General features: G+C 40.7%; 1 long non-coding RNA gene across 1 annotated transcript; it reads right to left on the bottom strand.

Annotated features, from left to right (window-relative positions):
• LOC115304897 lies at positions 1-27490 on the bottom strand. Its single transcript, XR_003914659.1, has 3 exons — positions 26850-27490; positions 11213-11481; positions 1-149 (listed from the first exon to the last, which is right to left on the bottom strand). It is a non-coding gene; the product is annotated as an uncharacterized LOC115304897 (long non-coding RNA).

Raw genomic sequence — 27490 nt, 5'->3', positions numbered from 1 at the left:
TTTATTGGGTTTTATCAAGTATATAAGAGACATGGCATGGCTTGGGAGGAAAAACACTGGAAGGTTTGGATCCAAGTACCAGGTCGGCTCTCAGCAGCTTTATGGTCTTCCCGTTGTCACTCGGCTGTCTCAGAAACTCCATTTCTTATCTGGAAAGTGAAATAAGACCAATTTCATGGTGTTATTTTAAAGAACAAATGTAAACATTTGAAGTAATTTATGCCTCAAAAGGATTAAACAAATGTTTGACTTGTTATTACACCTTCAAATATTAAGAAAATAGCCAAAGAAAGGACACATATTAAAAGACATATAAAACATGTCCACTGAAAATGCGATTTTACAAATGATGTAGGCTATAAATAAATACTGAATATGCTTCTAGAAATTTCAAGTCATACAAATGTGCCTTCAAAAATTAACATGAACTTTCAGACAAAGATGGTAGATTATGCACATTGTATTCGTTTCCATCCAGAAGCCCATTAAAATGTCACTGAAGGAATGCAAATAAGTATAAAATAAGAATAAGAAGTGGTCATTAGCTGATAAAAACTTTCAACAAATGTTTGGATGCTGACAAGTGAATGGAGACAGACTAACAGATGAAAGGCATCCGAAGAGGTTAGCTTAGAGGAAAATAAAGGAGAGTGAGGTGGTGTAGTAACAGACATGGAGATAAGCTGCCTAGAAGAACCACTGAAATGCTCAGAATTCTGAAAACTCAGACACAGTAGGGGTGGGAGTGACACATAAGACTGAAAAATAGGGGAAATCAACCAAAATTCTGTTTATGGGACAGTGGATTTCACCAGTATGTAAATCATAACCCCAGTCATGATGTTTGCCTCAATCTAAAATTTGAACAGAAAACCAACAATTCCTGCACATTGGAGAAAGTCTCTAATATGGGAGATTCTAACCAAGATAAACAAATAGGAAATACTGATAAAATAAAAAGAGAGAATATGATGACAAGATATTTTTACAGAAATTCTAAACTCCTTAGAAAGATCCAAGAATACATCTCATCCATTGAACAAAAAAGGGATACTATTAAAGAAGAACAAACAGATTAAGAAGGTAACTTGACTTAAAAAAAAGATTGCTAGAAGGAAAAAGAAAAATTTTAGAATATAAAATTAAGTAAATCTCTCAGAGTATAAAATAAAAATAGGCAAAAGGATCAAATGAGGAGGACCAATAGATAATTAGTAGAAATTATAAAAAAATAAGTAGCAAAACTGGAAGGGAAGAAGCTATTCAAATTAGAATGACACAAAAGAATTTTGGATTACTGAAAGACTTAAGACCTGAGACTGGAATAGCCTATCAGAGGCTGTAAAAAGACCCCCATCTAGGATCATTGCTGAAAGAAGAAAAGCAGAAAGAAAAAGCAGATTGAGCAAAGATCCTTACTGTGCTAAGCATTGAGTAATGTATAGAGCTGTTGAGTCAATATGTTGTACACTTGAAACTAATATAACATTGGATGTCAATTACTTCAATAATAAATTTTAAAAAATTAAAATCAGATTATGAAAGAATGAGAATCAAGCTGGCATTAAATCTCACATCAGCAGTACTGAATGGTCAAGAAAAAGGAACGATGCCTTTAAAATTCTAGGGAAAGTTATTTTTAAACTACATTATCTGCACCTAATTACTATTCACATGTGAACATAGATCATACTTGTATGTGCTGACTTTCATACATTCAAAGAATCAGAACAGTGACATCTCACATACAACCTTTTAGGAATTTTGTTGAATATGTACTGCAGCAAAAAACAAGTAAAGAAAGAGCAAAAGACTTGAGTTCCAGAAATGAAGAAATATACCAAAAAAGTTAATACTAAGATGATCGCTGTGTAGCAGGCCTGTAGAACAAGTACAGACAAGAGTAGCTAGATGAAGAGGCTCAGAAGAAAGAAGTTTCTGGGTGAACAAAAGAAAAAAAACAGAGAGAGAGAGAGAGAGAGAGAGAACACAAGGAAGGCAAGTAGTAGAAAAACAAAATGCAATCAGAAACTCTAGGAAAATTGAAAGCTGGGTGAGAGGTATAATAACAATATATTATGTAATGCTCCAATAAACCATATAGAGAGAGCCCTAAGGTAAACACCATTTATTCCTTTACAATTTAAGAATCAATCTACAGACAAGATGTTAGAATTTGGATTAGAGAGCAGAAGGCAAATGTTAATGCCCTTGATATTGTAGAGGTACAGGTTACAGTACCTGGGAGAGAAAAGTGAGAGAGAAGTACTAAATAGATGGAGACTCAAACAGGAGTGAGTATATTATCTAACGTTGCATAGGTAACTAAGAAATACCTAAGGCAAAGATGTGACTAACAGAAGGTACTGAGTCACCTACTTGAGTTACAGTCTCATCTATCAGCATAGGAAGATAATGTATAATAACTAAAACTAATAACCCAAGAATTAGTAGTACAAGAATATTGTTTAGAGGTGCAGAGGTAAGTAACAAAAAGAAATGCTATACAAGCTTTTAGTCACACGTGGGAAGATACTAAAGACAAAAAGTGGAACAGGGATCTATCGCTTCTCAGTGTAAATGCATCTAACATTTGTTGCTCTGTGCAGCTTTTTGCTTAGATAAGAATTTTTAAATTATTACTATAAAAATCCAAGTCTATAAATTTTATTAAGAAATGTAGAATCCACCATTATACACAAACTCATCAAATTTAGGTAAAAATTAAGTGACACAGTGTTCTTCTCCAATATATTTAATTATATCTAAAGCTAAACTTGATATCAGAATGGGGAGATGCTCACTTTATTTTGATAAACAGTCACTAACAACTCTCAAGGGTTCCAAACCCGACGTAATGTATCTTCAAATTTCCCCTCCATTTGGAGACATCTGCGCTCATCGATTTACAATGCGCACAGACTGCCTGATTATTTTATTATGTCATTTGCTACTGCACGAATTATTCATGATCATTCACCAGCAAGCTGAGAACACATGGGGCTGGTATCTTGATTCAGAACCCTAAACCTAAAGTGCATAGAAGGACTTGATAAATTTAGAAGCGTATTCCACTCCACTACCACAACTCCTCCTCGTCTACCTTCATATATATTTATCACCAGGAGCTACAAGTGCATTTCGCACGGAATGTCCTTTGTGAGCAGCAAAGAACAAAGGGAATTTCCTGCAAAATGATGCTGAAACATGATCACTGATGTATATTATCTTGCCAGCACCTTGCCTATTGAATGTCATCTCTGGCTATTATTCAGATATTGTTCTCTTTGGATGGGTAAGACAACGATGAGAAGCCCACTTAAGTGCTCAAACAGTACCCTCTGCTGGTTGAATTTGAGCTGAAGATTTAATTTGTAGCAGGGCATAGTCACACTGACAATAGATGGAAAAGAGAATAGAAAGCAAGGTGAAAACTGTAGACCAGGAGGTAAAAGGCAAATACAAATAAAAACCAACTAATTTTAGTTACATGTAAGGAAATAGACATTTTTGGCATCATGCCACATAGTTGATGCATGGGTGCTTAATGAACTCTTAATAAAATACATTCTTCATACAAAAAGGATCTATTAATGACGGATTTTGCATATTACATTCAAATTCTCTGCTTTGAAAAATGGTCCATCACATGGTCCCCCAGTAAGTTTCGCTTGTGCTCTTAACATGAGATGTGACTTTCACTCTGTCTTTCAGGAACGTATTAACTGTGTCAAACAAAGTGGTTTCTTGCATCACAGCCCAGGGTTCTTACACCACACCAGGGAAGTCGGCATTACTTGACATGTTTATAAATGTTTACAAAAACTCAAAAATAATTTTTTTGCCGTCTTGCTCAGATGTAAGGAGCAGTGGTTTACAGATGGCAAGATTACTTTATCTGGCCAAGGAAGGAATGGGTCAACATGTCTCCGGAGCAGGGCTATCTTATGGTCTATTTTGCTTAGCATAGTCAAAATGCTTAATAAATTGAAGGGCAATTAAAAACTGGTACAGTACTACATTTAGAAGCAGAAAACCAGCATTTTTCTACATTTCACTAAAAAATCAATGGAATCTTCAGCTCTCCGTGCCTATTGTGGTGGCGGGATTTGTAATGTATAAAGCACATCTCGTTCTCACTAAGTATTTGCATTCCTGTGCATTGAGAAAAAAAGTCAGCATATTTTAAGCCACTAAATAGCAGTACGTGCTACTGACCTTTATTCTGTTTCCTCTAAGGTAGGGGTGGGGGAAATTTAAATGCCTGGGGCACCAAGGAATGGTACAAGTGTGGCACACTCTGAGTTTGAGGAAGAAGAGCACAGGGTTTTTTCAGTCTACCTTTCATTTGTGATCAAGACCGGGATAGAGAGAAAAATTCCACTGTAAGAAAACCACTGGGTCAAATGTGATGAGAGGTAACCGAAGTGTTGGGAAGACAATAAGGAGAAGGAGCACTGAGGAAGTGGAGAGAGTGTGTCCCACCCAAGCTGATCAGACACCTGGCATCTGTCATTGTTACAAGAAGCTCTGAGGGCCATGGGGTGCCAGATCTTATGCTTTTTTGAGAAGGGTTTGAAGTCAGAATATTTATACATTTCCTCTTTGAGACTCAATTTTTTCCAGAAGAACCTGTGAGCCAAAACAAACACCCCGCAGGCCAACAGTCTAATGACCACAGACTAGAAACTCTCTCCTGCTTCAGGGCTTTTGCACGTCTTTCATTCTGCCGATATTCCCCTTTCCCGGTCCTCTTCCCTTCCTCCCAGTCCACTACATGGAACCCTCTGGTATCTACTCAATTGCCATTGCTTCCCCAAAGCCTTCCTGGTCCAGTAGATTAGATTAGGCCCCCCTGTGTCATGCTCTCCCACCATTCAGTGCCCTTCCCTTGCTTATTTGATTTATTTTCTCCTTAGCCTTGTAGGCAGAGGCCATCTCTGATTCAGGAGGATATTGTTCATCATAAAATAGGCATTGTTAGTAAATGGGTAATGGATTGATTTTAAAAAAATTTTTAATATTTATTTTAGAGAAAGAGAGCATGTGCAAGTGAGGGAAGAGCAGAGAGAGCAGGAGACACAGAATTTGAAGCAGGTTCCAGGCTCCGAGCTGTCAGCACAGAGCCCAACACGGGGCTCAAACTGACTTAAGCCAAAGTCAGACACTTCACCACTGAATCACCCAGGCACCCCAAGGCTTTTATGTAACTCTTCATAGGGGCACCAGGGTGGTTCAGTCAGTGAAGCACCTGACTCTTGACTTTGGTTCAGAGCATGATCACATGGTTCGTGAGTTCAAGTCCTGTGTTGGGCTCTGCACCGACAGTGTGGAACCTGTTTGGGATTCTATCTTTTCCTCTCTCTCTTCCCCTACCTTGTGGTTGCTTGCTCTCTCTCTCTCTTTCAAAAATATATAAATAAAATTTAAAAAATTTTTATATAAAGTTAACTCTTCATAGGTGTAGCTGAAACACTTATCTATGATAATATCACAGGAACGCTTAATGTAGGCTTTAGAGGCAGAAAGCTCTGGATTTAAACCCCAGATAGCCCATCAGCTGCCAATGTGATGTTAACTAGTTGCTGAACCTCTGTTTCCTCATTTAAAAAGTGGGACCTCGGGGAGCCTGGGTGGCTCAGGTCAGTTAAGCGTGATCTCACAGCCTGTGGGTTTGAGCCCCGTGTCAGGGTCTGTGCTGACAGCTCCGAGCCTGAGACCTGTTTCACATTCTGTGTCTCCCTTTCTCTCTGCCCCTCCCCCACTCACTGTCTTAAAAAAAAATAAAGTGGGACCTCCTAGGCTTGTGCAGAGAATTAAAGATGATACATTGCAGGGCTAATGCATAGTAAGCAGTCAACAGTCTTACTCATTATCATTACCACTCCTACTAACAGTTGGCTCACAGTAGCTTGTCCTCTTGCCCTCCCGGAGCATCTGGGTTGGGGGGGTGGCAAATCTGAGCTAATAGTCCCACTGCCGTGCCTCTGACCTCAGGACGGTATTCTTCCAACTATCAGCAGCATTCTCCCACCAACCAAGCTAATCAGTATTCAGAGAAATCAGGCCTGAAAGAGGTCTTATAATCCAGTGTCTTAATCAGAATTTTTTTTAAGTCAGAAAGACTTATTCACCACTAATCTTTCCTGATTATGTAATTGATCTTAATCAATCCCTTAAGAATACCCGATGTGTATCTTGGGCACACCTGCCAGGAATGAGTTACAGACTCTGATGGATCGATGGACATGTTATCCCTAGGGTAGGATGCACGATTTCTGGAGTATGATATCTGGGAAGGAGGCGCCATGGTGTGTGTCATGGAAAGTAGGCCAAGGTGGATCCAGACTCAGCTGGGTCCAAATTTTTTGTTGCCAACCAGCTCGGTGATCTTGGCCAAATCATTAGGCCTCACCTGTAAAACAAACCCCATAAGACCTCATGGAGGGCTGAAGACTACAGATAGCATGTGGAAAAAGCCTGTGATGGAAGAGATGTTCAATGAAAGACAGTAGCACAGTAAAAGGGAAATCGAGCCTTGAACTCATTCCCCACCCCACCTCCCTAAAATGAAATTCCATTTAATTTATGCAGCATAGCACACACCATAGCAGGCTGCATTGTCTACTGTAAATCCTAGGATTTCAAGCTTACACTGGAACAAATAGAACGATCATTTTGAAGCTTAGGATCATTGGGAAACTGGGCCAAACATTTGACTGCTCTGGACACAGCTTTCTGTCCTCTGTTTTCCCAGGAAAGCAAAGAGGAACTTGAGCCCTGGAAACCACACCCCAAAGCCCTTTCCCACTCTACTCTCTCCTCCCAGCATCCACTCCTAAAATCAGGCTGGTCTGTATGTGACTCGCTTTGATACCTCTTCATAACAAAATGTCCATGAGTTTCCCCCTCTGTCTTATTTTTCAGTGTCTCACACTAGCTTCCCTGATTCTTTGCCTCCCCTGCACATTGACAGAAACAGGGGTTATTGCTCTTGTTTTTCCATTCCAGCCTCTTCCTTAGCTCTTGGCTCTACCCACATAGCATCACTCCTTGAGTCTGGTTGGGGTACCTGTTCATCACCCAGACTGAGAACACAGGACCTTTGTCTGATGTATGTTTGTTTACCCAACAACTGGCACATAGTAGGTGCTCATATCTGCCCACAAAAAAAACTAATAGTGGCTGCTTTATGCAAGACAAGAATTTATTTTTAAAATGTTGGGTAAGAAGCGCATGGGTGGCTCAGTCAGTTGAGCATTCAACTTCAACACAGGTCATGATCTCATGGTTCATAGGTTCCAGCCCAGCATGGGGCTCTGTGCTGACAGCTCAGAGCTTGGAGCCTGCTTCGGATTCTGTGTCTCCCTCTCTGTCTCTGCACCTCCCCTGCTCATGCTCTCTCTCTTAAAAATAAACATTAAAAAATTTTTTTAATAAAATAAAAAATGCTAAATGTTGGATAGTTCCCAGAATCTCCCTGAAGCCTGAAGATCCAGACTGCAGGTCTGTGTGGCTAGAAACGAAGCCCCAAAGAGCACCGAATAGAGCAGTGCTGCTATTTAACACTCTCCAGCAAAACGACACTTCTGCCTTCTCTCTCCACAATTTGGGAACAAGTTCCCAACAGAAAATCTGGGACAGCTCGCCAGGCCTGCCTACAAGGGAGGCAGGAAAGTTGGTATCTAGCACTTTCAGCTTCTTACGTGAGAAAAGGTAAGACTTAAAAAGTAAAGGACTCCTACATAGGGTAAGTTTCCAATGCTGGGCAGCCAAGATTAAAACACAGCAAAAGTCATTGCCAAATCTACTGCCTCGCACAGACTGGAAGCCAAATTCTCTTGTGTTTCGGTCTGTTTATCGCTCTCTACAGCACCAGAAAATTCTAGTGCTCACTACCTGTTTCTGGAATAAATGAATGAATGATGACTATAAGGCCATATCGTTTCTTACTTCCTGGGCTCCCATGACATCCACCCTGACTCTTCCTCCTGTCCTGAACTCTTACAGAAGCCCCGACTCGGGGCCCCACGGAGTAGACACTGAGAACAGCAAGCCCGGAGCACAGCGGCCACACTTGCTCTCGGTCCTTCCCCAGTCCCCGCCCCAGAGCTGCCCTGCTGTCCTCGCTTTGGCTCTGTCTTCTCTTTCCATCATTCCTTTGCCCTTTGGACTTGATGACTGCGTTTGCCTCACCTGCTTTTTGACCCCCAACACTTTGTAGGGTTTCTCAACATGGGCACTGCCAGCCTTCAGTGCAAAACAATTCTTTGTTGAGCACAACTGCCCCTAGGGTGGTAGATGCTTTAACATCCCTGGTGATGCTCCTTGAAGGTTAGGACTGTTCTACGGTCTAAATGAAGACCAGAAAAATGGATACACCTTTCCAAACTAGCCTGGTTTGCAGTGGGGAGCGGGGGTGGAAATTCTGCTTTTGTAAGGACTCTGCTCCTACATAACCAATTGCCTGTTTCCTTGTTAGATCACAGCCTCCCAGCTCAGCAGCCCCAGACGGGAAGTGCACCCAGCTCGCTCCCCATTGGGACATGCAAATTTCCATGTCCCCCTGAAGGCGGAAGTTTGTTGTTCAAAATTGACATTGGAAGGAATTATGAAACAATCATTGAACAGAGTCAGATGGAACTGGACTTTGTATTCCTGTGTGATTTGGGCAAACTATTTAATCACTCTGAGCTCAGGTTCCCTAGGAGCAGAGCTTGAGTTGGAGATTTTTGTTCAAGCTGGTTATTGGGAGAGAGTGTTCCCCAGAGATGGGGAGGAGGGGAAGCAGGATGGGGCAGGAAAAAGCCAAACAAGGAAACTATGAAGCATAAATTACATCAGTTTGTCTGGCCTTGAGATAAGGGAACTGGCCTTTTGTACTCCCGGATCAGTCAAGCATTGGCCTAAGTCTAGGCAGGGAGGTGACTCCCATTGGCCAAGAGAAGCCTGCTGCTCCCCATCCCCAAGGAAGTGGCAGTAAGTTGTTAATCAAGGATTTCTCACAGCCGCCAGGGGATGAGGGGCAGTAAAGGGGATCCGGGCAGGGCACCAAAAGCATTCATTACAGGAAATGATAATACAACATGTACCTCAACAGAGATGACTAGCACCATGTTTGGTACACTGTGAGTGCTCAGCAAATGGTTTCAATGAGTGGCTGAAATTGAGAGCCTGCCGCCGGTGCTCTCTGAGGTGTGGTGGGGGCGCTATAGGCAAGGGGTCCATCAAGTTCTCATTCCCTCAGGAGCCCACAGCTTCCCCAGCCTAACCCTCACTCTGACAGACCCCACCCCCACCCCCAGCCTCTGTGCCCTGCGAAATGTCTATTACCTACCATTTTTCATAATGCATAGAATGCACAAGTCTTAGAACACCTAAAGCATAAATAAAGAATCATTGAAGGAAGATGGTTGTCCAAGTCTTTAGAGCTTTCCAGAGATACAGGGTGTGTGGATTTGCATAAAGAGGAATATCTATGCTTCTATTAGAAGGGGGAGAAGAGAGGGAAGGAAGGAAGGAAGGAGGGTAGGAAGGAAGAAAGGAAGGAAGGAGAGAGAGGCAGGGGGGAAGGGAGGAAAATACAGGAAACATTTGTAGAACATGGTGGGGCGAAATCATGCATTTGATGACACTGTGGCAAAGAGAGAGGAAATTAGAACTAATCAACAGGACACAGGGACTGACTAAATCCACCAGACTGACTGCCATGACTTTGTCCAAAAAAGGAGCAGATAAACCTTTCAGTAAAGCCACAGCCTCTGACTGATGAGAAGAGAGAATGATAAGCAGAACTCACTGAAAGTGATTTGCAAGATCACCCACCACTTTCAGAGATTTGAAAAGTTTTCTTTTGGAACATCTTATTTCTCGGATATAGATACAAAGTAAAATACAGAGGGGAGAGACCATTTCCGTCACTGCTGTCACACAGAGGGAATGTTACTTTGCCCTTTTGGTTTATCATAATCCCTGAGGGGGTCCCACAGGCCTTCACTCTGTTTATTCTTCCCTCTTCCTAAAATGGCTTTCCCCACTTGATATGTATAAATGAAATGATTCAGCAAGTATTTACTGGGGTCTATGACAGGCTCAGCATTGAGTTTACAGTGAGGATAAAGCAATGGGAAAAAACTAAGCCACAAACACTTTCTTCAAGAATCTGACAATCTGGGGTGGGTGGGGTAGCTAGAAAATTTAAAAATAATTACATTAATATGTTCATGAATATGTATTATAATCGGCGCTCTAAAACCCAATCATGTAGTGCTTTGAGTGTTTTATGACCAGGCATCCTAACCTCATCAGGCAGATCAGGGAAAGCCTTCTTGGAGAAAGATGACATTAAGTGACAAGTAAGGGTTAGCCAGGCATGAAAGGTGGGAAAGAACAACTCAGATGGGGAAGCGGCACCTGTGAGCGCCCTGAGCTAGGAAAGAAGTTAAATCTAAATCTTATATAGGCTGGGGTGCCTGGATGACTCAGTTGGTTAAGTGTCTGACTTCAGCTCAGTTCATGATCTCATGGTCCTAAGTTCAAGCCCTGCGTTGGGCTCTGTGCTGATAGCTCAGAGCCTGGAATCTGCTTCCCATCCTGTGTCTTTCTTTCCCTGCCCCTCCCCTGCTCACACTCTGTCTCTCTCTCAAAAATAAATAAACTTTTTTTAAAAGGTTAAAAAATAAATAAATAAATAAGTAATTAAATCCTACATAGCTGAAAGCTCAGTGCAAACAAGATCTTCTCCCGAAAACATTGTAAAAACTTCCCTTCAGACATTTAGGCTCTCTACCTCCTCTTTTCTCCAAATTCTCCTAGCATTTTGTTACTCATAAAAATAAAAGTAATACCAGTTGCTGTAATGAAGACCTACTGTGTGCTCTTCTCTGCTGTAAGCACTTTTCTTTTTGTTCTCATTTATTTCTCACAACAATCCTATGAACCAGTTACTGTTTTAGCCCATTTTACAGGTGGATAAACTAAAGCAGAGAACTATTGAATATACTCTCCTAGTTCTCAGTTAATACATTGGGCTGGAACTCTTAACTAATGCCCCGTTTTACCTCAGGATGCTCTCCTCACCCTTTTTGCATGTCTTACCTCTTCTACCAGAGGATAAAGTCTGAGAGAAGGGGCCAGAGCAAACGACCCATTCACTTATCCATTCATTCAGCCAACATTTATTCCATGACTACTATTTCCTGGTAGTGTATACCTCCACATATCCACCCCAGGGTCCTGGGGGAATGATCACATTGTACAACTCAGAGAGCCTTGTCTGGGACAGAAGACGGAAGGCAGAAGCTTTAATGAGGGGACAGAAGCAGCAAAGGAAGATGTCTTTGTCACCAGATGGCATGTCTCATTGTTCTTCTTAGCGAGAAGGGCTTCTGAGCACAACCAGGCATCTGACAATCCATTAAGTGATTTGTATGTCACCGCACTTCCAATAGCATAGTCCTGTGGGTAGGTTTGTCATCCCAACTGCATAAATAAGGAAACTGAACTTTAGAGTCTACATGCAATTCAGCTTGATAAAAAAACAAAGCAAGGATTTCCTCCCCAGCCTTGTCTGAGGCCAAGGTCTCCTGCCCCACAGCCTCCCAGCTTGTATTATGGGGTCTCCCCTTGTGAAGCTCAAGGAATCAAAGGCCCAAAAAGCTTGCCAGTTTCCAAACTGTAGTGTTTATTGATGAGATAATCAAAACACACACACACACACAGACACACACACACAGAGAAATAATTACCAAATTAAATCAGAACAGGGGGCTACCTTGTTCCTTGGAACAGAGCACTCAGCAAGTTTCTGAGGTGCTGGCCACATTGTATGCCTTGCCCCAAGTGGCACTTATATGAGCATTCACTTTATAATTGACTAAGATATTAATTTTTTGGTATACTTTTCTGTATGTGTGTCCTATGTCCCCATGACAAATGTTTAAAACAAAAGTCTGGCCATTTCTTTTCACAAAATACAACCTGCTATAGATTATAGAGTCAGGTGGTCCTGGTAAGAGAAACACGTGTTGAGCTACTTTTCAGCAAGATCCAAAGGGACAAATACTTGAGAAGGTGGCATACGAGTGACTAAGTCATCTTCTCCCTAGGTCTGGTTGTAGGCCCCAAGGATGCTCACTTTAGCTGGTCTGTGTGGGAGCCCAAAATGAAAGAGAAAGATATACAGGGCCAGGTGATGTTTCCAAACAGGGGCTTTACTGTAAGGGATTATCTTTCTGGAAATTTACCAAGAATAGCTGAAGGACACCAGGCAAAATTATAGTCTGCAAGCAGCTGCTTGTACAAGTAACATCATGACATGACTTAGTCTGCTGCTCTGCCAAGCCACTACCTTGGAGGCTGGCATCCCGGAATCTCCATTACCAATTCATGCAAGACAGCCAAAGCTGGGTGGCCAAGAGTGCGAAAGGGCTACGACTTTACCAGAAGAGCCCGTGGGAGAACAGACGGTCCAGAACTGAGTATGACCCACACAGGAAAATCAGAGAACCCTCACTCACATATCATGCTCTGCCTTGCCGTTGAGTCTCCATTTTCTATTTTTCCCTTATATTTTTGGCTCATTATTTTAGGTGCGGTGAATCTATTCTGGTTTTCCCAAAGCAATATTTTAGCTATAGAACATCTGTCACCTTGAGAGTCTGAGTGTAACTGTTCTTCATCACTTTGTAACTGAATTCTAATATATTAGACATCGACCCTAATGTCTCATGTGTGCCACATTCAAAATACTATAGCCCCCAACACCACGCACGCGCACATGCCCATGCACACACATCCTGCTCACCGGGGCGACGTGACAGATTCGATGGAATTTGTGTCCCGAAAGGATACACATCAACTGTTTTTTTAATTTCTTTTTGCTGTTAGTTTTCTGTTTTTCCACTTAATTCATTTTTGTCATTACTGGCAATGTATTTATCTCAGAGACAGCATTTGAAGTATTTATTCAAAAACAGCATTCATAATTGTGTTTTGCTACTCTCTCAACTACCTTAAAAATCGCGGAGGTTATGGCTGTGTATAAATAATGCAGAGAGCTGTCACTGAAGAACCATGAGAGCTGGGCAAGCGATTTAACCTCTCTGAGCCTGAGTTTCCTTATCTATAGCTAGGCGCACTTGTGCATGGCTTACGGGACTGGGAAATAACTAAATGAGATAACATATTAAAGCAGATAGCACAGTGCATGGCAAACAGAAGGTGGTTAATAAATGTAAGGCTTTCCCCCTTAACTTCTCTGTGGAGAATACTGCAAATAAACGCAAATGACATGGTGCATCCTGTGGATTAAAAATGTGATCTTCAAAGGCATAAGGTGTTTTTCTAAAACATCCATTGTATATCTAAGAATAGCTCTGCTTATGACTGTTTGTTTTTATCCATCTGGGTTCACTCAACCCTCAGTGTATCAGTTAGTCTCACATTCGGTTTAAATTTCATTTCTCCTGAGGAAGCCTTCCCCAGACTTTTCCTCTCACAAAGATCTCCCCTTTCTGAATTCCTTCCCCACCATGATGCGACAAACAATACCTTGTGTGTGTGTGTGTGTGTGTGTGTGTGTAATTTGTGTTTGATGTGTGTGTGTGTGTATCTAGATAGATGAGATGTGAGTGTGTATGTATAATTTTTCTCAACAAATTGTAGCTCTCTGGAGCAAGGATTTGACCAATGCCCCTTTATGTTTCCAGAACCCAATGCAGTACCCTGCATTCAAGCAACTACTATATATATGGTTGGTTGGTTGATTGGTTTGTTGGTTGGTCAGTCGGTTAGTTGGCTGATTGACTGATAGACAAGGACTTAACTCTTCTGTTGTAATTATGTAACAGACCTATAAGATACAGAGCTCATAGAGGGGAGCAACACATTCTCAATGAATCCAACCACCAATTCCCCAGCAGCCTCCAAAATGGCACCACTGAGAAGAGTTGAGGAGGGATCACACAAGATCTGTGATTGGAGCCAGTTTGAGATCTACTATAAATCCAACAGCTTAATCCACTGCTCCCCTTGCTAAGCAAGGAGCAGTGTTTCTTCTCCCCTGAAAACAAAAACATTCGTCTGGCTTAGCAAATGTCAGCACAGCAGCAGGAGGACAGAAAAAAAAAAAAAAAAGCAAAAAAAAAAAAAAAGCAAAGAAAAGAAAGAAATGAGTGCCATTTCCATGAAGCAAAGTTACTGGGCCAACAGCAGATGCAACCGTTGGCATCGGGCAAGGTCCATTATGTAAGCCACGGTAACACCAGAGATCAAGAGCATACGAAGCCCAAGCTTTCAGGCCTGGTCAAAAGGCCCATCTATTGTCTCTGGCAGACAGTGCCAGAGATAAAGTATCCTGGAGACACAATGTAAGGCAGGCTGAAAATGCATGTGCCAAGCCAAAACGAAAACGAGGCTACACAATGGTAACTACTGAAGGAGCAGCTGGTCCTGGTGGCACCAGACTGTGTCTTTCAGCCCATGTCATCAACACTTGTCCATATAGTAAACATTTTCTGAAGAGGTGCCTGTCAGTTTCCATTTATTTATAAATAAGTGAATGAATAGCATCCAACTTACACATTTTTCATGGTCTTCTCCCACCCCTTTAAATTCCAAAACCGGATGAAAAAGGACACCACATAGCAAAGCGGCAACACAAGGAGAATGCAGCTCTGTCCTGGAAGGAGAGTTGATGAATGACAGATGATGCACGTTGAGACAATGGAATGAGGCAGTTGCAGACTATTGTTGGAACAAAAGGAGGTCAAATCTTATTCTTTTCTTCTGCCAGGTCACAAAGACTTGGTCACAACTTCTCTTTAAAAGGAAAAGGAAGAATGCATTCCTAAATCAAGGCTTCCCAGGGCAGTGGGAACAAACCCAGCACTCCTTAGCTACACTATCTTAGTTAGTGGACAAATATTTCTGACCTTTTATATTGAACTCTAAGAAAATCTTTTTAAATGCAAATTAACCATAGTCATCTCCTTAACCCTCCTCTTAGAACCACCAAAATGACTTTTGAAAAACAAAACTACATGCATCCACCATAGTCCATCATGAAGGTTTTAGAGTGCAATGGTCACTGAATTAAGTTTTCAGTCAGTAAAAGTAGTCTTGGAATTCTTCTCTCCTAACCCGTTCTCTCTCTACAAAACAAAAAATAAAAATGTTAAAAAAATAGAGTCAAATTCATCTTAGGTCAGAAGGTGAATTAGAAACAATAAAAACATGCAAACATGTTTGAAGCCAGTAATGACATTTTCTAGGCACAATGCATATGACAAGGGGCTTCCTTTTGCAAAGCAGCATGGTGCACACCAAAAGCCTGCCAGGCCTTGGATTTAAGTCTCAGGTGACACCTACTGGACAAGTTGGTAGATTGATAATATTAATTTAATACTGTGTCCAGGTTCTGACTATTCTCCCAACCATATGATTTTCTTTGGCCAACAGGTTTTTATCAGACATGCAGCAAGTAGCGGGTGAAAAAAATGCTTGTGTATTTCAATTTGTGCTCTTGTACTCAGCCATTGTCATGAGCACCCACCAGGCCGAGCCTACTAGATAATGAAAGAAGAGGGGAGCATATGGAGGTCTCCTAGTCATCTCAGCCAAAGCAATCCCAATCTGCTGGCACTCAGCTGATGTCCAGGCATGTAAGTGAGCCCAGCTCAGACCAGAAGAACTGCCCAGCTGAGTTCAACCTAAATCATCAACCTACAGACAGGGGAACCAAATAAACACTATTTTAAGGCACTGGGCCTTGTTTGTGGGTTTTGTTATGCAGCATTATTGTGGCAAAACATAACTGATATCCTATGTGATACTAGTTTTCTTCAATTTTTGCATCTGTCAGGTGTGCAATGACTTCTTCACAAGGTGACTGCTATCATGAAATTTATAAAATTAGATAAGGTAGATTATATTATTTAACAACTGTCCTAGCACATAAGTGACATGTGATCTGTGAGAGTTCCTTCTGTGTCCCTGTTCTGCCTTTAGATTTCTCCCACCAGAAGAAACGCCTTCTTAATGTTCTCACCATTGATCTCCATTCTCCATGGAGTTATATGTGCTGTAGTTGTACCCAGTGTTAAATACTTCACTGGAGTCCACAAGATAGATTGCCAAACATTTTTTTAAAGGCTTTTGTGATGTAGAGGTTTTCTGCAGTGTGCCTGGAATTTCTCAGATCACTTCAGAGACTTATTTCATGTGAGACCACAAATCTAGGGTGAAGCCTAGAAAAATACCATTGACCTCCACTGCCTTATGGCTGTATCTGAAGGTTGGAGCCCACACTTCCTACAAACGGGCAGTCCAAAAGAGCCATCCATCAAGTAATAATAGAATTTTGAATAAACACACAGCTCCAGTACCCTTAGATGGGATAATCCTGGGATGCATGGTCTATACTACCTGCCAGAGATCCCTAGAGGGATCGACCCTCAACTGCCCACAGCACTAATCTCATTTCTAATACATTCTTTATTGGGTGTTTTTCTGTCTATCACTGTTTTACTTCTCCACTGCCCTGACATTTCCTAGGATCACTTCTCCAATAAGCAGCTTGCATGCAAATCCTTTCTGAGGTCTGCCCCTGGAAATTCCAAATGTAAATAGTCATGGAAACCCATCTTTGGATGAACTCATCTGAAAATCTAGATCCCAAAAGCCAGACATAGCAAAGTATGAGAACAGAATCATTCCCTAATTTTAACAATATTCCATGAGAGTAACACATCAAGATCCCAATGTCCAAGTTTCTGAGCAGGTCTTCAGCACCTCCCTTTTGGGATTTTTTAAATAAATAATTTATTCATTTATTAATTTACATCCAAGTTAGCTAGCAGATGGTGCAACAATGATTTCAGGAGTAGATTCCTTAATACCTTTTGCCCATTTAGCCCATCCCCTTCCCACACCCATCCAGCAATCTTCTGCTTGTTGTCTATATTTAAGTCTCTTATGTTTTGTCCCCTTCCTTCTTTTTATGTTATTTTTGCTTCCCTTCCTTTATGTTCATTTGTTTTGTATCTTAAAGTCATCATATGAGTCGAGTCATGTGATTTTTGTCTTTCTCCAACTGACTAATTTCACTCAGCATAATGCCTCTAGTTCCACCCACATAATTGCAAATGGCAAGATTTCATTCTTTTTGGGCTTTACCCGTACTTTGGCTATTGTCGATAGCACTGCTATAAACATTGGGGTGTATGTGCCCCTTTGAAACATACTCCATACCCTTGGATAAATACCTACTAGTGTAATTTCTGGTTTGTAGAGTAGTTCTATTTTTAATTTTTTGAGGAAACCATACTGTTTTCCAGAGTGGTTGCACCAGTTTGCATTCCCATCCCTTCTGGGGTTTTGTAGTAATTATCTAAATGGCCTCCCTTTCCTCAGACTTGTCCTATCCCTCTGCCACTGTCCATTTTCCACACAACTTCCTTGTAACTGCTCTGCTTAAAGTTATTCAGTGTTTCCTCATAATCTTCATGATGAACTCAATCTCCATAGATTAACATACAAGATCTTTCTTGACCTGATCATCCCTAACTCCTTCCTGCCTCATTCCATACCATTTCCCTGTACCTTCCACCTTGGCCATATGACACAACTTGCAATTCATGACTCAGTATGCTGTACTCTATTTCCATGCAGTTGCATAAATTATTTCCTCAATCTGAAATCCCTTCTTCTTACATATCTATATGCTGAATCCCAATTCCTCCTCCAAAGCCCTGATAAGGGATGGAATGAAGGGGGCAGCCATATCTACCATATTGTTGACTATCTCTCACCCATCTATTTCCGTCCAGGTCCACTCCACCATGATAGTCAGACTCCTCTATCTTACTCTTTCATAGCACCATGTACCTTCCTGCAGTACATTCACCCAAGCTTAAATTTTATATCATACATGAGGTTAATTGATTAATGTCTGTCTCTTTCTGCAAATGGTAAATTTCTTATGAGAACAGAGCCAGTTCCAATATTAACCACTAGGGAATTAAAGTGGTTAAATAATAATAAGCATTCAGTCAATATTCATCAAAGTAATTTGTGAATCACTGCCTACTATTTACAAAATTATACCTTGAAATTGCTTATGTTATTTCACATCTAACATTCTATATTAATCAGGGTTCTCCAAGAACAGAGAAACTGAACCAATGAAGTATATAGAGATGTCCATAAGACATGATTTATTATAGAAATTGGTTCATATTTATAAAGACCTAGGAGTCCCATGGTCTACTGTCTGCAAGCTGGAGAATCAGGAAAGCTAGTGGTGTAATTCACTCTGAGTCCAAAGGCCTGAGTATTAGGGAACTAATGGTTTAAATCTTTGAGTCCAAAAGCTCAAGAACTAGGAGCACTGATGTGAAGAAAGCAGAAAATGGATACGTCAGCTGAAGCAGAGTTAAAGTCTCCCTTCCACTGCCTCGATATTAAGTCCTCACTGGATAGAGTGGTGGATGTCCACCTGTATTGGTGAGGCTGATCTTCTTCATTCAGTCTACTATTCAAATGTTTCTCTCTTCCAGAGACACCCTCATGACACACCCAGAGATGATGTTTTACAAGCAATGTGGGCTTCCCTTAGCACAGTAACATTGACACATAAAATTAACTAACACACAATCTATAGCAACATTTTGCTCACGTGTCAGTTTCCACCACACAATTGTCATCTTGAGGGTCCCAAGGCCTTCAAATAATACTCTATAAGAACTCACCTTAATTAATAGAGTGTTGAAAGTGTAAGATTATAATGCATAGAGAAGAAGATTCATCAGACAAGCTTTGGAGATTGGGTAATATTTCAATTGACAGAGATAATGGCTTGAAAAAAATGGCTTAAAAAAAGGAGAAACACAAATAAAAGCAAGTTGTGTAGGAAATAGCTAGTTGTCACTATGGTGGGAAAGTGATTAGAATGTGTGTAATGGAACAATTTAGCTGATGTATGTTGAGGGTTTATTATATACCAAGCACTATGATAGACACTTCACACATATTAACACTTTTTTAAAATAATGAAAGTTAAAACTAGAACAATAAATAAGGGTCAAAGTACAGAAGGCTTTGAATGTCATCTAAGGAATAATTCTTCATCTGATGACTGATAGAGATTTATTAAAAGTTTCTTAGCAAACAGATGATATATCTGACATCTCAAAGTCATGCTGTAGGAATATTAAGGGGGTAATAGCAGGCAACAAATCTAGAAGAGGGAAGAGATTGAGGGTATGGAAACTGCATTGGTCATCTCTAGAGATATCTGAGGGTTTTCAAAGAGAGACCCACAAGACATGTCCCTTGATTACATGGCATGATGAGTAAGAAAGAATAAAGACTTAGTCCATGGACTAGATCATGAATGGCTAACCAAAAGGGTAGGAAGCATTAGTGTTGAAGGGTTGAGAAATGGCTAAATAAATTACTTAATAAGTAATATGTCTATTCTGTATCCAAATCAATTGAGGGGGGAAGACAAATAAGCAAGAAAGATTAAAAACCAAAATATCACCTTTATTATTGATGAAGTTGATCATGGATAAAGTAGTTTATATCTGAAAAAGAAAAGCAAAGGGACATTCTCATATTAATGCTCAGAATGAGACAGAATGCCCATCATGCAACACTGGTCCAGGGGGTGCCTCCACTGGGAACAGACACAAGTGTACACCCCCTATAGGCAGCTGGTTCCCAACAAGAAAGAAAAGAGGAAAGGACAGCCCACCTTCTCCTCCAAGCTCATCAATCATATCAAGTAACTGTACCTCCTTTGAGACAGTTAGTGAGGGAGTGAAGAAGGTAAGTACTTATGTTAATGGTACTCACTCCATGTAAGAGGTGAAAAATGAATAATTCTTCCTAATGACATGTATGGGAGGATTAGCAAACTGTAACCCATGGGCCAAATCTTGCTCACTGCCTGCTTTCATGCTACTCCAAGCTAAGAATGGTTTTTATATTTTTAAATGGCAAAAAAAAAAGATCAGAAGAACGCTATTTCATGACACATGAAAATTATGACATCCAATTTTTGTGTAAATAAAATTTTATTGGAACACAGGCATATCCATTCATTCGTGTATTATGTAAAGCTACTTTCATGATACGTGACACAGTTGAGTAAGTAGGACAGAGCCTATAAGGACCACAAAGTGAAAAATATTTATTTCCTGACCCTTTAAGAAAAAGTTTGCCCACCTCTAATTTTAACTGTTCAATTCCATGCCGCCATTAAAACAAAGAGGTAGGGGACATATACTGACCTGCAAGGCGACCCCTTCTATTCCATGGTGAGCCAAAAGTAAGTTAGAGAGCAGCAGATAGAGTGCAAGTCCATTTTATTATGGATGCATATACAGCTAAATAGGATATTTACATATCTACCTAATAACTCAAGCTGTCAGCAGTGATGACTTGGCGTGGGAAGGAATGGGCAAGAAGTAGGAGGGCTTAGACATTTGTACACTCTGTGGTGCTCAACATTCTTTGTAATGACCATTATTATTTTTGTATATAGAAAAACAGGAAGAACACAGTGATGGATTATGCTGCAAACAGGTCAAATGAGAGGAAATTTGGAAATGACTCCACGACAATCACAAAACTTCAGGATTTGGAAACCGACATCCAATCTAAGAGCTCATTTGATGCCCAAACCTATTCTACTACAACTTAAGCTAAATGTGAAGACCTCCAGGAGCAGGAAACCTGCTGCTACACACCAGCAGCCCATTCCATCTCTGGATACGTTCAGTGGTAATAAAATACATCCTGACATTGTATTGAAAATTTGCCTCTCTGTAGGTTTTATTTGTTAATTCAAATTCTCCATTGTAGGCTTGTAAGAAAAGTAATATCTCCCATTAGAGAGTCCTTTGTATATCTGAACACAAAATGCATGGCAAATTTGAGCCTTCGCTTCTCCAAACTAAATACCCCTCTGTCTTTCAACCATTCTGCAAGTGGTGCTAAAAGAATGAAAAAAGCTGGAGTCAATGAGTCATGGAATAGAATGGATACCTATAAAATATATGCTTTTGGAAAACCTCAGCAGTAACGGTTAGTGATGAATTGATATGGTGGCTGGAACAATAAAGCTGCAATTTCAAGAAGAAACAGATATTTGGAATAGAAGGAAAGAAGGAAGCATACTCTCTAGAGGAAATGATGCTGGTGAAAATGGAGATGGGACAAGCAGTGACCTATGACTGCACACCCCGACAGAAGAAAGACAAAGGTGATCAAACCGAAGAATTTGAAAGGGAGATAAATAAGATAAGTAGAAACAAATCTTCCCAGGAAAACAAGTGAGCAGGTCATGTGCTATGAGAGAAGTAGGCCAATAATTTATGATGTACAGGGTAGAAGGAGGTGTAGGAGTTGAAAACTTCAATTAAAGGTATTACAGTGACTGCTGAGGAAATACAAGACAAAGTCAACAGGAGTTAAATAGAAGGAACACTTAGCTTTGGTGAGGGCTGGATGTAGGAGAGAGTGGACACGTCTCAAGGTTTAGCATTTAACAGCATTTAACTACTCAGATTTTCCCACCACCGTCCATCCTCTGCTCATCCCTCCAGAGTGATTGTACTATTGATTGTAGCAGCAGATTGACAGCCCATTGCAAGAAGACAGCAGTGGCTCTCTGTCCCCAGTTATACCAGTGTGTGCCTTTGTGTGCATAGACCCATCAGTATACATCCTAATAGAAGCATTATACTCTATGGGTTTATTAAAGAATCATAATGCTTTCCAAAATATCCCAAGCCATAATAAAAGCCCAGTATTCAACAGTATTTGCTGCTTGACCTATTCAGTCAGAAATAATAGGAAATATATTAAAAGTGCTACCTTTTCACACTCTTAACATAATGTTTTCAATTTCCCACGGCATCCCAGTGGATTACTATGAATTACTTTGCACGCACAAATTCTGTTTGTTTTCTCTCCCACTCTAGACCATAATCTTTGAAAATGTATTTATCAAGAGCTGAAGTAGCTTGTTTCTCCACCAGCCTTCTCTAGAGGTGCATATAACAGCATGTGGAAAGCCCGGTATTTAAAGAGCTAGGACATTTGAAGGGCTCTTTCCATATGTAACCCAAAGATCATCTTGTTCTCTTCTGGTTGACTCCTTAGTCACCACTCTCATGGCTCCTCTTCTAAAATTCTCCCAAGTTCCCACCTTACCCTCCACACATACTCTCTCAGCTGGTATCTTCTTATTACCTGTGCTGGGACACCCCCCACCCCACAACTCTGAACACTTATCAACAGTTATGACCTTCTGGAGTACAGGGTCTCTTTAAGAGAAGACAGAGTGCCCTCCAGCTGGGTAATCAGTACATTTCACCCCAATTTTATCTGGACGTAGCCTTTTAAGTCCATGAAGCCTTTTCTTCTATTTTACTGAGAAAAATCAAGGCCATCTGATAAAAAGATACCAAACTTCCCTCTTCTTTCTAGGCATCATATGGTAGGCTAGGGACAAGTTTTCTCGGCACAAGCAGGCTGAAGTTTCCTCTGACACTTATTAGCTCCTGGGCAAGTTCTTTGATATTTCCATGTTTGCAAAAAGTTTCCTCATTATAAAAAGGGTAAAAATAATGCTCTTTTTCTGGATTGTTCTGAAGTTTTATTTAACTCATGTATCAAAAGCCCTGGGTCTTTCTTTTAGATGAGAAAAAACTCCTGGTTCTTGGTCTGTATTTAATTATGAAGGCCAAATTATGTGTTTAGTACATTATAATATAATTAGATCTGATAAGAGATAAGCCCACCTCTGAAGCCCAACTGAATTTATCAAGAAGATGATTTAGAATCTGGATTTTTACATTTTTTTATTGTTTATTCAGTTTTGAGAGACAAGCGTGAGTTGGGGAGGGGCAAAGAGAGAGGGAGACACAGAATCTGAAGCAGGTTCCTGAGCTATCAGCACAGAGCCTGACTTGGGGCTTGAACCCATGAACCACGAGATCATGACCTGAGCTGAAGTCACTCAGGTGCCCCTGGAATTTGGAATTTTATGCACCGTCCTTGACAATGAATACCACTCTACGTGTATATTAAAATATTCATGATACTTTTAGCAAGACCCTTAAAAATGAAACCACATAACAGTAATGGTATGGTTTTTAGTGAGATAAAAATTGAAAATCAATTTTAAATATTTTAAATATAGATTATTTTATCTTCATCTTGTCCTTTTTAGTGTCTATTTTTATATTTTATACTATACAATGGTTGTGAATACAAGCATGGATGTATACAATTTACAAATAAGTGGATATGTGTATATTACCACGACATGCTCAGTTTTCGTTGATGAAATGCACTATCACAGGTTGGGAGAAGATGATCTACACTGACCCCAAATGTTTGCCTCACTCTGGGTTATGTTAAAGCTCTGCATAAAGCTCTATTGTTCATAGTTCTCCATTTCCAAATGAGTATAATCTGAGCTTTTTCGATGCATACAAGGTCTTTCCCAACTTGTCCCAGCCCCCTTGTTTCTGTATCTTCCCAGATCACAGCAGGAAACAGATCAGCACAGGTACATTGAAAGTAGATTTATAGAGGGACTACTTACAAAGAGGTAGGTAGAGTAGAGAGAAACCACAAGGGTGGTAAAATGGAAAGATATGAGGAGGTGTTACTCCCCTTAAAGTGAGGAAGGGTGGAACCACTCACCCTTCCCTAGAAACAGAGAGGCTGTGTGAGACCAACAGGGGAGGGGTGCAGCCTGCTGAAGGCATCAATTCCCTTCTGTCCCTTAGCTGCCCCTTTTTGGCTGAATCCAACCAAAAGGGTAGATATTAATGTGGCTCATACGTTCAGCCTTCCATGACACCAAATTGGATGAATAAGGATAAAGATTAAACCTGGAAAAACAAATGGCAGATAACCAGACCAATTGTTTTCCAAATTTTTTATCCATTCATCCATTCATTCATTCACTGATGTTTTCCTTTCTTCATCCAACAAATTTCTATCAAGAAGAGTGTTAAAGGCTGATCTGGGCACCAGGGATACAATAGAAACAATACAGTCAGTGGCCTACTCCAAGCAAGGTCTCATGCTACATTCCTGAGGGGCAGGCAGGCACAGGTCATAATGCATCACATGTAACATGTGCTGTCATAGGGAATACTAGGGGACTTGCTTCAGGGAAAATGGCCCTGGGGATGGCCTCCCTGAAGATGTAAGCCATGAAGAGTAAGAAAGTTATGCAAACACATAGGAGGAAATGTTCCCAAGAAAAGAAGCAGTAAGTGCAGCCGATCTGAAGTAGAATCACACTAATGATGATCCAAAGACAAAAAGGAGCCCACATGGTTGGTGGTTGTGAAGCAAGAGACAGGCTTGGGGAGGTGGGCAGGGACTGTCTCATGCCAGGCCCCACCAGCTAAGCTAAGGAACGTGGGTAATGTGTCGCTGAAGCAAGGCAGTGCCGTATACTTCCTGAATTGCTTAATAATGTTGCCAACTTTTGAGTGTTGTGCCTCCGTGCCTTTGCACATGCAGTTTCCCTGCTTTAAAACCCACCCTCTCTCTATCACGCAAACAGTTAGTCATCTTTTGACCCAGTTTATGTTCCATTTCCTGCCTGAGGTTTCCCTGGGTCCTGTCAGGCTGTCTTAGTCACTTCCTCTTCTGTGCTTCCCTCACCACTTAGCACCTCTCTCATTGCTTTGTCACCACTTGTTTACTGACCTTATCTCCCTCAAGACAGTGAGCCCTTTGAAGGCAAGGACTACTCAACATTCTTTGAATCCCCACCTCTCCCCCTCCTGCCTGATGCCCTTTGAGAGTGGACACCATGTCTTAATCATGTTTCTGTCCTCACACTGCCTTTCCTCCACCCCTAGTCCAACTGGCCTGGGGTGTGCCCTATTAATAATACTCAATAATGCACACTGAGTGAATAAAGTCACATTAAACATACCTTCCCCTATCTCTGGCTTTAAATAACAAGAAAATCCTGCCCAGAAGAGGCTGTCGGTGATTGGGTGATTCCTTAGAGTTTCCTGAACATCAAAAGTAAGACAACAGCTGAAATCCATTTCATTGTTTAGACTGGGTTTTCATTTATTTGTTTAATAGAGCAAAGACATTTAATTGCATACTTAATAAACTACTTGAATTAAACATTTATAACAAGCCATAGTTTAAAGTAAGTTTGTGACGTTGCATAAATACATTTGCCACAAATTTTGCAAGCTTGCCTTTCCCAAGAAGGCAAAGACAGTGTCTTTTTTAAAAGTTACTTTTGTGTCCACACTGCTTAGCACACAGTAAATGCTTGCTGAGTATGTGAATGAACAAGAATAAGATATCAGACCTGCTCTGTCTCAACTGTATCCATATCGGGTGGTGACTATTAACTACAGTTAGTGTGTATATTGGTTAGTCATAGCTGCAAAACAAATTATCTCAAAATACAGCTGCTCCAAACAGCAAATACACCAAATATTTATTATTTCACAGATTAAAACGATTAGAAGTTTGATGTTTACCTAGATTTGGAAAAGGCTTTTAATTCATATGAAGGTAATAACGCTATTCTAATAGCTGTACATATCCATTCATTTAATCTTCAGAAACATCTGGAGATGTTTATTCTGATTAACGTATTCTGTGATACAAGCATTTGGGCACAGCAAGTTCAACTAACTCAACTATGTCACATAGCCAGTAATAGGCAGGCCCAGGATTCAGACTCAGAGAGCCCAACTCTTGCACAAACTCTTCATCTCTAACAGATTGTCTTCACAGATAGAAAGAGGGGAGCAATTTTCTCACTAAGGGTGAAGTAAATTCCATGAAGGCTGTTCTGCACATTATTGTCATATATAGGTCACTTCATCTCTCCAAGAGAGAAGATTGACTTGTATAGATCCATATGGCGCACATGTGCCTAACGGCTGTCCATATTTGATGGTGACATCAATAGCCATGGGTCTGAACTTCACAAATTAGCTCAAAGGAATTCCACTCCAGAGTTCTGACTGTATTAGAACTATTGGATCAAATTGTATCTTGTTCAAGGTAAAAAAATAAAGGGTGGCAGTCATTAATCTAAAGATTACAATCAGCACCTCTGATGGTGCCTAAACTCCTAGCATAAAACAACGACACTCTTACAGACGAAAAAAAAAAAGGGGGGGAGGGGCTGGTGAACAATGTTTTTAGGGTGCCGATCTCTTGTGAATGAAGTAAAGACTCCAGCTCTTAGTATTTATTGTCTGCCCTTCTCCATCAAGAAAATAGGAAAATCCCTCTCCCTCATACCGATATTTTGCACTAAAGGACACACAATGCCTATTTTTTCAATCAAACCAAACCAAGAAGTGGAATGAACAATGGGCCTTGAGCAAGGAGGACTGAGCTCACACCTCTAACCGGCTGATTTCCTTGATTCATGATAGACACAGCTCTTCGCTGCTCTGGGCATCAACTTCCTCATTATATGAAGGAAAAAAATCTGATGAGAAATCTTTTATGATCATATCTAGCTCTAAAAATCATTGATCCTGAGAAGTACATGTCCATATAAAATTAACACTTCTTTTACTCAGGTGATAGATACGATTATGCTTTGTAACAGTCTGTCTTAACTACGTGCGATTAAAAATCTCACAAAACTGGCTATGAAAATTAATCATTCATCAAAGGCCAAACACAATGTCAGTTCTGAGAGAGGCAGCATTCAAACAACCTGGGACCTGCAGAAAGTTCCCATTACTCTCCCTGTCACATGGCAGGGCAACACAATAAAAGATGACAAGACAGATTCCCCGTCCCTCCCCACCTCTCACCCAGCTTTGGTCCTGGACTGGAACCCTCCATCCCAGGGCATGTTCTGGACCAACAGTCACTGTGGGCTCTAGCTGAGGAAGGCATATCCACGGCTCCCTACTCTGCTTTCATGAGTATGCGGAGTCAATATATTTTTCTTTAAGCTGTCAGGAGAATTTCAGTAATGAGATGAAGTCCATTGACTAACATGGGAAGAAGAAGATAATGAATGGAACTCTGCTGACATGAGGAGTAGGAAAGGTTACAGAGGGCTCAGGAAGTAGGAGGATTGTCGTTGATGCTCCAAATATGATGTAGTAGAAACATCACTGTACAGAGAGCTGGTCTCCCAAGTAACTAACTATGGGATTCTGGGTAGGTCACTTTATGTCCTGTTGTAAACTGAGCAAGTTGCATTAGATAAGTGGTTTCCACACTAAGTCCTTGGACCAGAAACGTCTCATGAAAAAATCAAGTTGGTGAGAGGGACACAGAACCAGATGGGTCATGCTCTTGACTTTCCACTCCATGTTCCACATGATCATCTTTGCTTTTACCTGTTTTGTATTAAAGATGAACAAAAGTTGGGATGCCTGGGCGGCTTGGTCAGTTAAGCGTCTGACTTCAGCTCAGGTCAAGATCTCACTTTTCGTGAGTTCGA

This window comes from Suricata suricatta, chromosome 10 (genome assembly GCF_006229205.1).
Source record: "Suricata suricatta isolate VVHF042 chromosome 10, meerkat_22Aug2017_6uvM2_HiC, whole genome shotgun sequence".
Lineage (NCBI taxonomy): Eukaryota > Metazoa > Chordata > Mammalia > Carnivora > Herpestidae > Suricata > Suricata suricatta.
Note: the sequence above shows the minus strand (reverse complement) of the source record. Positions and strands in the feature narration are given on the sequence as shown.